We start from the raw sequence: 12,647 nt of genomic DNA, 5'->3' as shown, positions 1-12,647 counted from the left end.
TTTAGGCGCTTGAGGTCCAGAATTGCCCTCCAGCCCCCCAAGCTCTTTGGAACCATGAGCAGGTTGGAGTAGTGGCCCAGGCCCCGTTCCTCATGGGGAACTGCCTCCACCGCCTGAATGTCGAGAAGGTGGGCGATAGCCTGATCCATCAGGCAGCGGCGCTCCAGACTCTGGGATGGAGGAAACGACCTGAAGAGATTCAGAGGGGTGGAGAGAAATTCTAACCTGAGACCGTGTTGAACCGTGGCCCGGACCCAAGCGTCCGACGTGATCTCGTCCCATTGATCCACATAGAGGGAAAGGCGGCCGCCGATGGGACGACTTGGGTTCGAGTCACTTCCCTCTGCGGTAGGGATAGCCGCCACCTCCTTGAAAGGGCCGCCTGGACTGGTGCTGGAATTGGTTTCTGTCCTGAAAGGACGATCTGGGAAACTGCCTGTCAGAGCGGAAAGAAGAAAAACGCTGGTTATAGTCATAATCTATGGCCCTGTAAGACTGCCTACAGTAAGGATGAGACCTAGCCTTGGGCTTCTTAGCGTTAGAAGGCAGAACCTTCTTCTTGTCCTTATTCTCGACCAGTATGGGATTGAGAGCCTCCCCAAAAAGATTAGGACCCTTGAAAGGAGCAGCTGCCAAGTTCCACTTCGCCTTGTTATCCATCTGCCAGTGACACAGCCATAAGAGCCTGCGGGAGGTAAAGGAGCAGCTGCCAAGTTCCACTTCACCTTGTTATCCATCTGCCAGTGACACAGCCATAAGAGCCTGCGGGAGGTAACCGAGGTGGCCAAGGCACTGGACGCAAACTTAACTGTGTCCAGAGTCACGGAAAACTGGGAAGCCGCCATGATTTTGATCAGGTCCTGGTGAAGCCGCTCGTCCTGGATAGGAATGCACTCCTGGAGTTGCCGAAGTCACATGACCGTGGCCCTGTCAAAATAAGAAGCTGAAGCCGCAGACTTAATGGCCCATGCAGTGGCATTAAAAATTTTCCTCAAGGTAAGCTCAGCGGGCTTATCCTCCAGCTTCAATTTATCAGCCGCATTGCCCAACACTACCGGCGAGGAAGAAACCAGAGCAGCTACCAGGGTGTCAATGGTCGGCAGCTGTATGGCCTGGGCAAAGGTCTGCTCCCCGTTATAGTGCCGGTGGTCATTACTCCCAGGAGTCGAGAAATTGGAGGGACGAGCCCACTGGTTGGTCAGGACCTCCATAAACAAAGGAGGAGCCAGAATCTCCTCCTTGTTTGTGGCTGTGTTAGAAAACATGGCCATGTCTGGATCCCTAGGTGGAGGCACCGAAGGATCCCCAGACCCCACCTTGGTGGTTTTCCTTGCCTTACGCAAGAGAACCTTGAACATGGCCGGGGCAAAGAGGCCTGAAGAAGAGGGCTCATCTGAGGGGGCCACATCCCCGTCCTCCGAGAAGCCCATGTCCTGGAGATCCTCCTCCCCCATGACCGAAGCTTCGCTAACCATGGAAGGAGAGGAAGCCATATACTGGGCACGGCCCAGACCCCGATGCCTGGAAGAGTGGGAGCTTCTATCCCACTGGGCAATGCCCTGTGAAATGGCAGCAGAAATAAGCCTTTTAAGACCCTCAGGGAGTTGATCCAAATCCTCTATATCACCATAAGTAGAACTAGGCCTCTGGGGAGCCAACCTGCACAAAGGGCAGGGGCCCCAGACATACCCTCCAAAGGATCTCTTGAAGGGGAGGGAGAGGGAGGAGGGAGACCCCCTCCTCCTGGAATAGGAATGAGGCCTGTTGGGAGAGACCGAAGGATAAGAAGGGCTAAACCCCCTAGGAGAAGAGCGTGCAGAAAGAGGCCCGAGAGGGGACCGGGATCTAGGATGAGGGCCCAGCCGACTTGGCCTGCCTCTGTGCCCTGACAAACGTTTTTTCAATCGCCCTGTGCCTCCTGGCCTCCTCCCTGGTGGAGGATCTAGACGGGCGCTGGGCAGTCAAAGAACCCGGGGGGGAACCCCCGGCTCCACCCCCTGCACAAGGCCTTCCCCACCCCTCATCGGGCCCACCACCTGGCCCTGGGGGATCTCTGAACCCTCATCCATCGTTTACTCATATGTCAGTCCCGTGGATGAAGAATTCCAAGCCTCTGTAGGCCCCACCGGGACCTGGGCCTGCTAGCTCCTGCACAGAAGTAGGCCCCAGCTGCCGTAGGCCGAAGCGCGCTCCTCGCACACGTGGCGGCAAATGAAAATGGCTGCCGGAACCCTCCGCACAATGCGGAGGCCAGAGACCAGTCTCAGCGGCTCAGCCGGGCTTCTAGCAACCCGCACCGCTTCCAGCAAAGTCGGGGGAGGCCACGCAGTGCCCAGGCACGGACCTCCCTCTCCCAAAGGCCACTCGCAGAAGGCAAAGGTAAAGAAAGAAGCGTGGCAACTGCCCGGATCGATCGGCAGCTCCGCAGATGGCTCATGCGCACCTCGTGGCACCGCAGCCACTTCCCTCAGCTTCACAAGCAATCATAGCTGCCGCCTCAGCAGCTGAATGAGGAGCTGGCATCCCCGCAATCCCGAGGATAGGGCTGAGGCTCCAGCCACGCAGGGGGGAGGCAAAATGCCCCACAGGGCCCTCCCCAACTTCTCGAGGCAGAGAACTGTCCCTTGGGGCTGCAGCTGCAAAATTTAGAATTTAGGAAACTAAATGAGAAACTAAATAGGAAACCGAATGAGAAATCACATTGGAATAAACAGAAATCCTACCAGAAATATTCTCAACAGTGCTTGGACCAAGAAGACTGAGAAGAAACTGGGCTAGGATTGGAAGGCACCAGTATTTAAGAGTTTGCTCTCTGTCTTTGGACCAATCAGGCTTTGAGAATACCCACACGTGACCACTCCCTCTCTTCCTCTGGAAAAGTAAAAGGAGATGCTGTCTAGGAAACTATCAGACAAGAGAGGTCATAGCCCCCAGTCAGTTAACCATCAAATAAACAAACTAAGAAAGGATTCATTTTAATGGATCTAGCAGTTAAAAGTGACAGGTTGGAAGTCTGTACTTTCAGTTTTGCAAGATTCTATTAATGTAGCCTTACCAATTGAGCTCATCTGATCATATTCCCTATCTGGTTTAGCAGGAGAGCTGACAGCCCTTAAGATTCAAAGGTAATTAGCTGCTTCAGTGTGAGTGAGATATACATGCATACAGTAGCACTGTTTGAGACTGTATTGCCTCTGCAAAAGACCAGTTGTGAAAGCCTGTAAGAAAATACAGCTGTTTTAAAGACTTCCCAAAAGGGGCTATATGAGATTTGTTTTCTCACCCAAAAAAAGTTGTGATAATCAACTTTTATTCAACAGACTCTCCCAGAGAACACCTCAAGGAAGTAAATTAATCTAAATTAATCCTTTTACTGATGACAAGATATACATTATAGAATGTATACACTTACACATTATATCATACACACACACACAAACGCATTACCGTATTTTTCAGAGTATAAGACGCACCTTTTTCCCTCAAAAAGGAGGCTGAAAATCTGGGTGTGTCTTATACACTGAATATAGCATTTTTGCCTCCCGAAGCCCCGCCCTCTTCACCAAAATGGCCATGCATAGCCTTTAGGAGACTTTCAGAGAGCTCCTGGGGGCTGGGGAGGACAGAAATGAGTGAAAAATGGGCTGGTTTTTTGCTCAATTTTGTCCCCCCCCCCCAGCCCCCAGGAGTATTCTATAAGCCTCCTAAAGGCTATGCATGCATTTTTTTTTTATGAAAACCAGGCCGTTTTTTGCTCAGTTGGGGGGGGGGGCACTTTGCAAGCCGCCTAAAGGCTATTCATGTCTTTGGGGGGGATGGGCCTGTTTTCACGAAAAACGGACCATTTTTGGGAGGTTTGCAGAGTGCAAAACCCTTTTTTAAAAAAATTGCCTCTTCAAAACCTTGGTGCGACACACACAGAGAGAAAAGTTGCCCTCTTCAATATACAAACTTTAAACCTCTCTATGGCTTTGGAAGCCCCTAATCTATGTTGACACATCATTTCTCTCTATCCTGGGAACCACTGTTCCTGCCTCCTTAGTTTCATTCCTTAAAATTCAACAGAAACCACCAAAAGATTCAGATGAAAAATCAGTAAGAGATAGAAATATACGGAAACCTGTATGAATAGTAATATAGATATCTGTATCTAGTAATTGGTTGGTTTGAACTGAGTTGACCAGTGGTGGGATTCCAATTTTTTTATTTCCAGTTCTGTGGGCATGGCTTGATGGTCATGGCTTTTGGGGAGTGGCAGGGGAAGGATACTGTAACATCTACATCCCCTCCCCACTCCAGGGAAAGGTTACTGCAAAATTCCCATTCCTTCCAGATCAGCTGGGACTTGGGAGGCAGAGAATAGGTGGGGACAGGGCTAGTCAGTGGTGGTATTTACCAATTCTCTGAACTATCAAAATTTCCGCTACTGGTTCTCCAGAACTGGTCAGAACCTGTTGAATACCAGTTGGTCATTAATTAAGCGATGTCATTTTCTGGACCTTGGCAACGCTCTGTAGCAGAGAGAAGCCTGCCTTCTGGAATAGGTTTTCCAAGATATGAATGGATCCCACCCTACTTCAAAGAGTCCTGAAGATTTCACTCTTTGCCCAGGGCTTAGGAGAGGATGACTGATGCCCCTTTCTTTTTTTCTGTTTCCCTCTGGAGTTATTTTCTTTACCATCCTTGTTGGTTTGTCTTGTGTGTTATTGAAACTATTTTTTATGTTTTTTAACAATTTTAAACCACCTAGACTTACTGGGAGTAAGGCAGCATACTATTATTATGGCTGGTCAAAGAGTCAGATTTTTGATGGAATTTGGTATGTTTTGCCACTTATCAAGTCTTTCCCAATGACCTGGGATAGGCAGATATTCTTGTTTAATAATATTAAATAAATATTACAATTATTTATTAACAATACCATGCAAATATTCCAATGTACCATTGTTGCTACTTTGTCATATCATTGTTTATAGTTAGTCTTTGTGATCTTCTTGCATCAGTTAACTAGGCGATCCACTGTTTCTTCAGTTTCTTTGCAGAAGCAGCATTTACTGTCTGTTGCTGTATTCTCAATTCTGGCTTTATATGAATTTGTTCTTAAGGCTTTGCCTTGTGCAGCCAGAATTAACCCCGTCTCTTTCCTGCTCTTAGCCATTGCCAGATCTTCTTATCATCTCCTCTCTCCCTCTCTCTCCCTCCCTCTCTCTCTCTCTCTCTCTCTCTCTCTGTGTACTGGTTATGGAATACTTTGCCTGGCCATAACTTTTTTCTATTCTTCACTTAAGTCTTTCCTGTAAGCCAGTCTCTCTGGTGTACTTATTTCAGTATCTCTTCTTCACTGACCTTCAAATTTTCTTCCTATATATATATTTTCTTAAATTGTCTGGTATACTTATAATACTTTATCTCCACCTCCGCTCCTTGGTAAGTTCATCATTGTGTGAACGAATGATGTGATTGCCATTTTTGTTGTTTTCTTATTCAAGGCTTTTAATTCTGCTTGAGGCCAGTCCGCTATTCCAGCTGTATATCTAAGGACTGGAATTGTCCAGGTGTTAATTGCTTTGATAGTACTTCCTTCACTGACTTTGAAATCTTCACTCTCATTATGTACCGTATTTTTTGCTCCATCAGATGCACTCCACCCCAAAAAAACGTGGGTGGAAATGTTTGTGCGTCGGTGCTGTCCTTTCGTGAATAGCAGCCAGGTCACTCTGGTGGAGCCCTTTTACAGAGCTGAACCCCGCCTCTTCTGTCTTTGTCATTGCCCACCTCTTCTGTCCCTTTTCCGCAGTGCAGGAATCAGTAGACAGAGCTGGCACATGGGAGGACACCTATCTGTGGTCCTTGCAGGTTCTGCCTGATATTTTTTTTCTTTTTTTCCTCCTCTAAACCTAGGTGCATCTTATGGAGTGAAAAATACGGCATTTACTTATAACCTTCTTCTTGAATTCAGTCTGCTTGATGCTGTCAGCTTGAAGAATGACCAAATATTTGTAGTGATCATCTTCATGCAGATTCTTGATTTTATTTCCATAGTGTATATTGATTCCTTCAGTTTTCACTATTTCCCCCGTTTATTGTAAGGGTGGCACATTTGTTCAGTCCAAATTCCACTGCAATATGTTGGCTGTATATTCAGACAGATTCCAATTCAGATAGGGTTATCTATTCAGCTTTAAATCATCATGTAAAGGATGTGGGAGAGTCCTGCAGAAGTTTTTTTTTTAATGTTCATTAACCATAACCTGACTTGATCAGTATTGTTCAGAGGAATAAATACAATAAGTAATAGGGGTGGTATTATTATTACTATATAGAGATAATAGGTTCAGGAAAGATGATTTAAAAGAACTTTACAATAGGACATAAATAAGTTGCTATATGAGAAAACACTGAAATATTGTTTAAAGCCATAGAAGTTAAACTAATAGCTTTATTTCAACAAACATGCATAAAGATTGTGTGGATAAAGAATGAAAACATTCAAATATATTAAATATATTCTATACTCAAAAACCAAAATGAAAGAAAAATGTGAATTATCAAAACATGGCAATAATTTCTTTCATCAAGGTTTTGCTTAAGATTTTACAAAGACTAGAATAAGACAGAGAGAGGGGGTGGGGAGAGAGATGTCAAATTAGCAGGCAAGTTTCAGAAAAGGCAGAAGAATACAAGATCAAATTGCTAACCTAAGATAGGAACAAATGTTGATTTTGCTTTATTCACTTTATGCCCAAATGAGGAATTTATTAAGGCTAACAGGAATGGTTAGATATCTGATTTTTTGAGGAATCTTTAAAGTGAATGAGAATCTACTGTAAAAACATGAGGAAACACAGAAATTGTAACGGAAAAGTGAATAAGAAGGAAACAAACAGATAATAGGAAGAGATAGCTAGGACCCAAGAGATTGTGGGATTGATCCTAGAAGAACTACACATTGTCATAGATGTTTGAATGATATTTGTCCATGCAGTGGCCAATCTGATCCAAGATGTTTAGTTAGCTAACTACTTGTGTCATGTCCAAAGTTCAGTAATGATATACAGCAGCTTTAAAGAGCTTTCCTCATAAGGTTATCTCTATAGAGGAATACACTCCAAATATACACACATCTGTCTTCCTAGCATTTCCCCACAAAAGCAGGGCTCATTGTTTTTTTGTTATTGTTGTTTTTTGGTGGGGGAGGTCAACCAAGTGTTGATCCATTGGTTGCAACAGCAACTGGCTGACTGACTTGTCGCCAGAGCCTGGCATCATGGGCTCAGAGAGAATGACTGGCCCCAAGTCATCAACCAGCTTTCATGTCTAAGGCAGGAACAGAAAACACAATCTACTGGTTTCTAGCCTGGTGCCTTAAACCAACAAACTAAACTGACTCTCATGTTGTTGTTGTTGTTGTTGTTGTTGTTGTTGTTGTTGTTGTTATGTCAGTCAATGTGTTCCCAATACTCCTTTGAGATTTGAGATTTTTGAGATTTTATTAATATTTGTATGCCGCCCTTTTCCCTGAGGGGACTCAGGGCGGCTCACACAAAATCAGGGGAGGGGAAAACAAACATTGACAAAGAAACATATGGTAAAATAGTCAGCAAACATACATTCATCATTCGGGAGGGGCAACTATCCTTGTCCCCAGGCCTGACGGGCTAGCCAGTTCTTAAGGGCTGTGCGGAAGGCCTGGACGGTGGAGAGGGTACGAATCTCCACGGGGAGCTCGTTCCAAAGGGTCGGGGCTACTACTGAGAAGGCCCTCCTCCTTGTAGTTGCCAGCCGACACTGGCTGGCCGATGGAATACGGAGGAGGCCTAATCTATGTGATCTTATTGGTCGCAGGGAGGTAATTGGCAGAAGGCGGTCTCTCAAGTATCCAGATCCACTACCATGTAGGGCTTTATGGGTGACTAGTAGCACCTTGAAGCGCATCCGGAGATCGACAGGTAGCCAGCGCAGCTCGCGGAGGATAGGTGTTATGTGGGTGAACCGAGGTGCACCCACAATCACTCGCGCGGCCGCGTTCTGTACTAGCTGAAGTCGCCGGATGCTCTTCAAGGGCAGCCCCATGTAGAGCACATTGCAGTATTCCAGCCTAGAGGTCACAAGGGCCCGGGTGACTGTTGTGAGAGCCTCCCGATTCAGGTAGGGTCGCAACTGGCGCACCAGGCGAACCTGGGCGAAAGCCCCCCTGGTCACAGCCGTCAAGTGGTGGTCAAACGATAGCTGTGGATCCAGGAGGACTCCCAAGTTGCGAACCCTCTCTGAGGGGTATAAAATTTGACCCCCCAGCCTGAGTGATGGAATATTGATCGAATCTTTGGGAGGGAAGCACAACAGCCACTCGGTCTTTTCTGGGTTGAGCACAAGCTTGTTAACCCTCATCCAGTCCATAACGGCTTCAAGGCCTCGGTTCATCACGTCTGCCGCTTCATTGAGTTGGCACGGAGCGGACAAATACAATTGAGTATCGTCCGCATATTGATGGTATCTGATCCCGTGCCTGCGGATGATCTCTCCCAGCGGTTTCATGTAGATGTTGAATAGTAGGGGGGATAAGACCGAGCCCTGAGGCACCCCATAAGTTAGGGGCCTAGGGGACGATCTCTGCCCCCCCACTAACACCGACTGCGACCTGTCCGAGAGGTAGGAGGAGAACCACCGCAAGACGGTGCCTCCCACTCCCACCTCCCGCAGTCGTCGCAGAAGGATACCATGGTCGATGGTATCGAAAGCCGCTGAGAGGTCAAGGAGGACCAGGATGGAGGAATGTCCTCCATCTCTGGCTCTCCAGAGATCATCGGTCAATGCGACCAGAGCGGTTTCTGTGCTGTAACCGGGTCTGAAGCCTGACTGGAAGGGGTCTAGATAGTTTGCTTCCTCCAAGGACCGTTGGAGCTGGAAGGCCACAACCTTCTCAACAACCTTCCCCAGGAAGGGAAGGTTGGATACTGGGCGATAGTTATTAAGAACAGTTCCCAGAACTTTTTAATTACACTTTAATCTCAGACAGTGAGAAATATATAATTATGTAAGGATTCTGGAAGATTTCTTGTGTGATTTATTGAATTGCCTACAACTACTGCATCCATTAGTAGCAAGCAGAAAGTACAATCACATACACATCGTCTGGAAAGTCAAATTAATTAGAGTAGACAAATGACAATTCAGAATTAGAAATTCAGAAATAGAAAATATCACTTTTGTTAGCATATTGAACTAAATTGAAATCAAAACTTGAAAATGCACAATTTGTTCAAAATTGCTGAAGTAAATTTTTAGGCCAAAATTCTAGCTGCATGAGCCTCAAGGGATAAAATGTACACCCCTAGTAACATTCAAGAAAAAATGTAAAAATATATACCAAATCCATTAAAAGCAAAATGAGTTCTAGCACACAATAGATGTGGCAAAGCCAGACGTAAGAAATGATACAAAAAAAATCTTTTTAACATTAAACCCATAGAACACAGGGAATCAACATTAATCACATTGTATGTACATCTGAAGAGAAGGAAGCAGGGGAAAAACACCCCTTCCAGAAATATACTTTTGTCAAAAGGAAGTATTTGGCATGAAAGTTGGACAGTGAATTAGATCTCATTTGAAACCCACTGAATAAATGGGACATGTGTTGAAATTAATGGACCTGAGCACTTGAAATGAATTAGATTTGTGCAACTAACTGGATGCAACCCAATAACTTTTATTATTAGTTTCAGAAAAGTAGCTGAGGGCAAAATGCAGGTTTTTTTTTATCTTGATGTAAACTTCTTTTAGGCTAAGTGCAAAAATGTTGTGGAGCAATTCAGCCAGAGTTCAGTTCTTTATTTGCTTACAGACACTAGACAGAATTTTTCCAGACTAAATCCTTACTACCATGAGCCTAACTAGGAAGTTGGCTATTGGAATTCTTTCTCAGTGTCCTATCCATCTCCAGACTATGCTGCCCCTTGCCCCCACTTTTTTTTAATATGCTCCCTACTTCCTAGGAAACTGCCAACTCACTGTAGTCATTCACATCAGCTCCCTATGTGTGAGCATCCACACAACTTCAGAGTCCAGAATTGACAGTTTTCCATCCAGTGTTGGCCATGCTAAATATGAAAAAAATAAGAACACCTGTCACATAAACTGTTTCATTTAGAAAATTAAATATTAGAGAACTAGATTGTCCTATCACTTTTTTTCAGATATTATATTTCCATCTGTATATTTATTTATTTTGGGTGGAATGGCATTTGATTACAAGATTCTCCATCATAAAGAGAATTGGAAAGCAAGTATGTTGTAACATTAATGTGAATTCCCTATCTTTGGGTACACATTGTAATCAAAGAACTTTGTTTATGGTAGTGATAACTGACCCAAACACTGAATGACTTACTATATTTATTTAGAAATTTTCTGTCTACATAAAAGGCTGAAAGTTGGAAAATCCAGTAGCACCTAATCCTTGGTTTGTGTGTGTGTGTGTGTGTGTGTGTGTGTGTGTGTGTGTAAGAGAAATCAGCAACTACTGTACTAAGTATAATTCACTTCCAAGAACTCTGTTATATTTACATAGCACAAATAGTACAGGCTACAAGGCTACCATAGTATATCACAACTGATTGGCATAGATGAAAATTTTAATTACAAGTTCACCCATCCTTCCAAGGTTAGTAAAATGATGATCCAGATTGTTGGAAGCAATATGCGGACTCTGTAAACTGCTTAGAGAGGGCTGTAAAGCACTGTGAAGCGGTATATAAGTCTAAATGCTATTGCTATTGTGGTATTCATGAAAGTTAAAACATAAACTGGGGGGGGGGGTGTTGCACAACATATGAAACCACAGATTATCTATATAGATGGGTTCATACTACATGCTAGTTAATGTTTTAATGTATCATTTGATTCTAGCCTACATAATTAATTTCCAGTTCAGTGTATTGTGTGAACAAAAGCAACTGGGTTAATTTAATAATGTATATCATATGAACACAATGACACAGTCTGCCAGGATCAAATGAAGGATGACAATCTTTTTCAGTTTGCTATTAATTATTCTAAAACACTAATTTTTCCCTACAGTAATTGTATTCTCTCCACAGTGCAGTCCTTGGCTGAAAACAGATCAGATGCAAGTAATGGTCCCAACTAGCTCTCAAAAAGCCTGCCCCTTGCCAGCAGCAAACTCAAGCCAGCCGTGCAGCGAATAAGGGCAGAAATAAAACGCATAGCTTCATAGGCAGCAAACGAGGACACGTTGAACGACGGCTGTAGGATCAAGGCGTGGCGCGTAAAACCATAGGAAGCGCTGGGTTTGCGCAAATTAAAAACGGACGCGTCAAATTAAATGGAAAACTCAATACAAAAGTAACACACATGCTTACACACATACACGCACCCCTCAGAGGCAGCCACATACACCCACCGAGCGGAAGCTGATGGAGAAAGGGACGAAACTATGGGAGGAGGCGACGCTCTCTCCCCTTAACGCACCGAAGCGAAACGCGGAGCTCTCACGCCGTTTTGCGAAGGATGGAAAAGCGGATTAATCCATTAAAGTCAGGAGCAAAGAAAAAGCGTGCGACGAGAGCCAACAGCTGGGCGAAAGGATTGGACTGGGTAGGGAGCTGGGATCCTGGGAGGACTGCAGCAAAGAGACGGCGGCGTGGAAGGGCTTTGCAGGAAGAAAGGAGGCTCCAGCGCTCAGAGGAGGGGGCGGGGGGACCGTCAAGCCCATCTCCCGATGAGGTGGGGTTGGGTGAAAGAGGGAAAGCGAGCTCCCACCAGCCCGCCCGGCCTCACTGCAGCATCAGGAGTTCCTGCCGAAGCAGCACAAACCTGCAGTCCTCGCCGCCCCCGGAACTTCTGCTCCGCGTCTGCTCCCCAGCTCGGCTCCCAGAGCCTCGGTCCCGCGGCCGCAGCCCCTTCGTCGTTCCCCCGTTTAAGCAGCCCACACTTTTCTTCGGCGACAGCGACCAGGGCAGCCGCCTCTGCTCTCCTCTACGGAGGCTGGGACGCCGCTCCGAGAAGGGCGCAAAGGAATCCTGTTGTAGCGGCGCCGGGATGAAGCCTTGTGCCCAGAGTGCGGCAGAACCAGCTGCCTCTGCCTGTTCGATGTGCTTCTGGTTGTGTGTGTGTCCGTCCGTGCGTCCGTATCTGCTCCCAGCAGCCGCTACTTCCTGTGCAACGACAGTTCAGTTCCTCCCGAATCAGGAGGCAGGGGAACGGGGCTGTCGGCTGAAAGGGGGGGGGGGGGGGAGTATGGTGGCGGTCGCCCTGAGGGAAGCGGGAGCGCTCCAGCCTTTGCGGATCGCCGGGGGGGAGGGGGACACCGAGTTTGGCTTAAAGGCGCCCTCCGCGCCGCTCTTCTTTCCTCATTTGGAAGTAGGACCCGCGGAGGATGGAAAGGCGCGACCTCCGCAGCCGGTTCCCGCGTCCCGCTTTCAGAGATGGCAGGAGAAGACCGCCGACGGCCCGCTCGCGGGCGCACTGCACAGCAGGATGTCGGCTGCTCCTTCCCAGGCTCGCGGAATGCTGGAAGGGGACGCGGCAGCGGCTTGGTTGCAGGCGTCGGTGCCTTCGGTCGCCGTGGTTAATTTCACGTGATTTTTTTTACCTCGCCGGTCCTGCTGTTGTAGGCATCACCTGTT

The 12,647-nt window shown here is 46.5% G+C and overlaps 1 protein-coding gene across 4 annotated transcripts in view; it reads right to left on the bottom strand.

Moving 5' to 3' along the window:
- AGPAT3 (1-acylglycerol-3-phosphate O-acyltransferase 3) overlaps nucleotides 1-12,230 on the bottom strand; it is a 114,677-nt gene extending 102,447 nt beyond the window's left edge. Inside the window, exon 1 of one of the 4 annotated variants that reach the window (XR_004255571.1) lies at nucleotides 11,836-12,230. The gene's annotated coding sequence lies outside the window, so the exon portion shown is untranslated. Of the gene's footprint in view, nucleotides 1-11,422; nucleotides 11,447-11,490; nucleotides 11,669-11,835 lie in introns of those variants that run through there. The other 3 variants (XM_032219210.1, XM_032219213.1, XM_032219211.1) reach the window with 3 other exon arrangements.
- Nucleotides 12,231-12,647: the final 417 nt, after the last annotated feature.

Source organism: Thamnophis elegans, chromosome 6, assembly GCF_009769535.1.
Source record: "Thamnophis elegans isolate rThaEle1 chromosome 6, rThaEle1.pri, whole genome shotgun sequence".
NCBI lineage: Eukaryota > Metazoa > Chordata > Lepidosauria > Squamata > Colubridae > Thamnophis > Thamnophis elegans.
The sequence above is the reverse complement of the archived record's forward strand: the minus strand, read 5'-3'. Positions and strand labels throughout refer to the sequence as shown.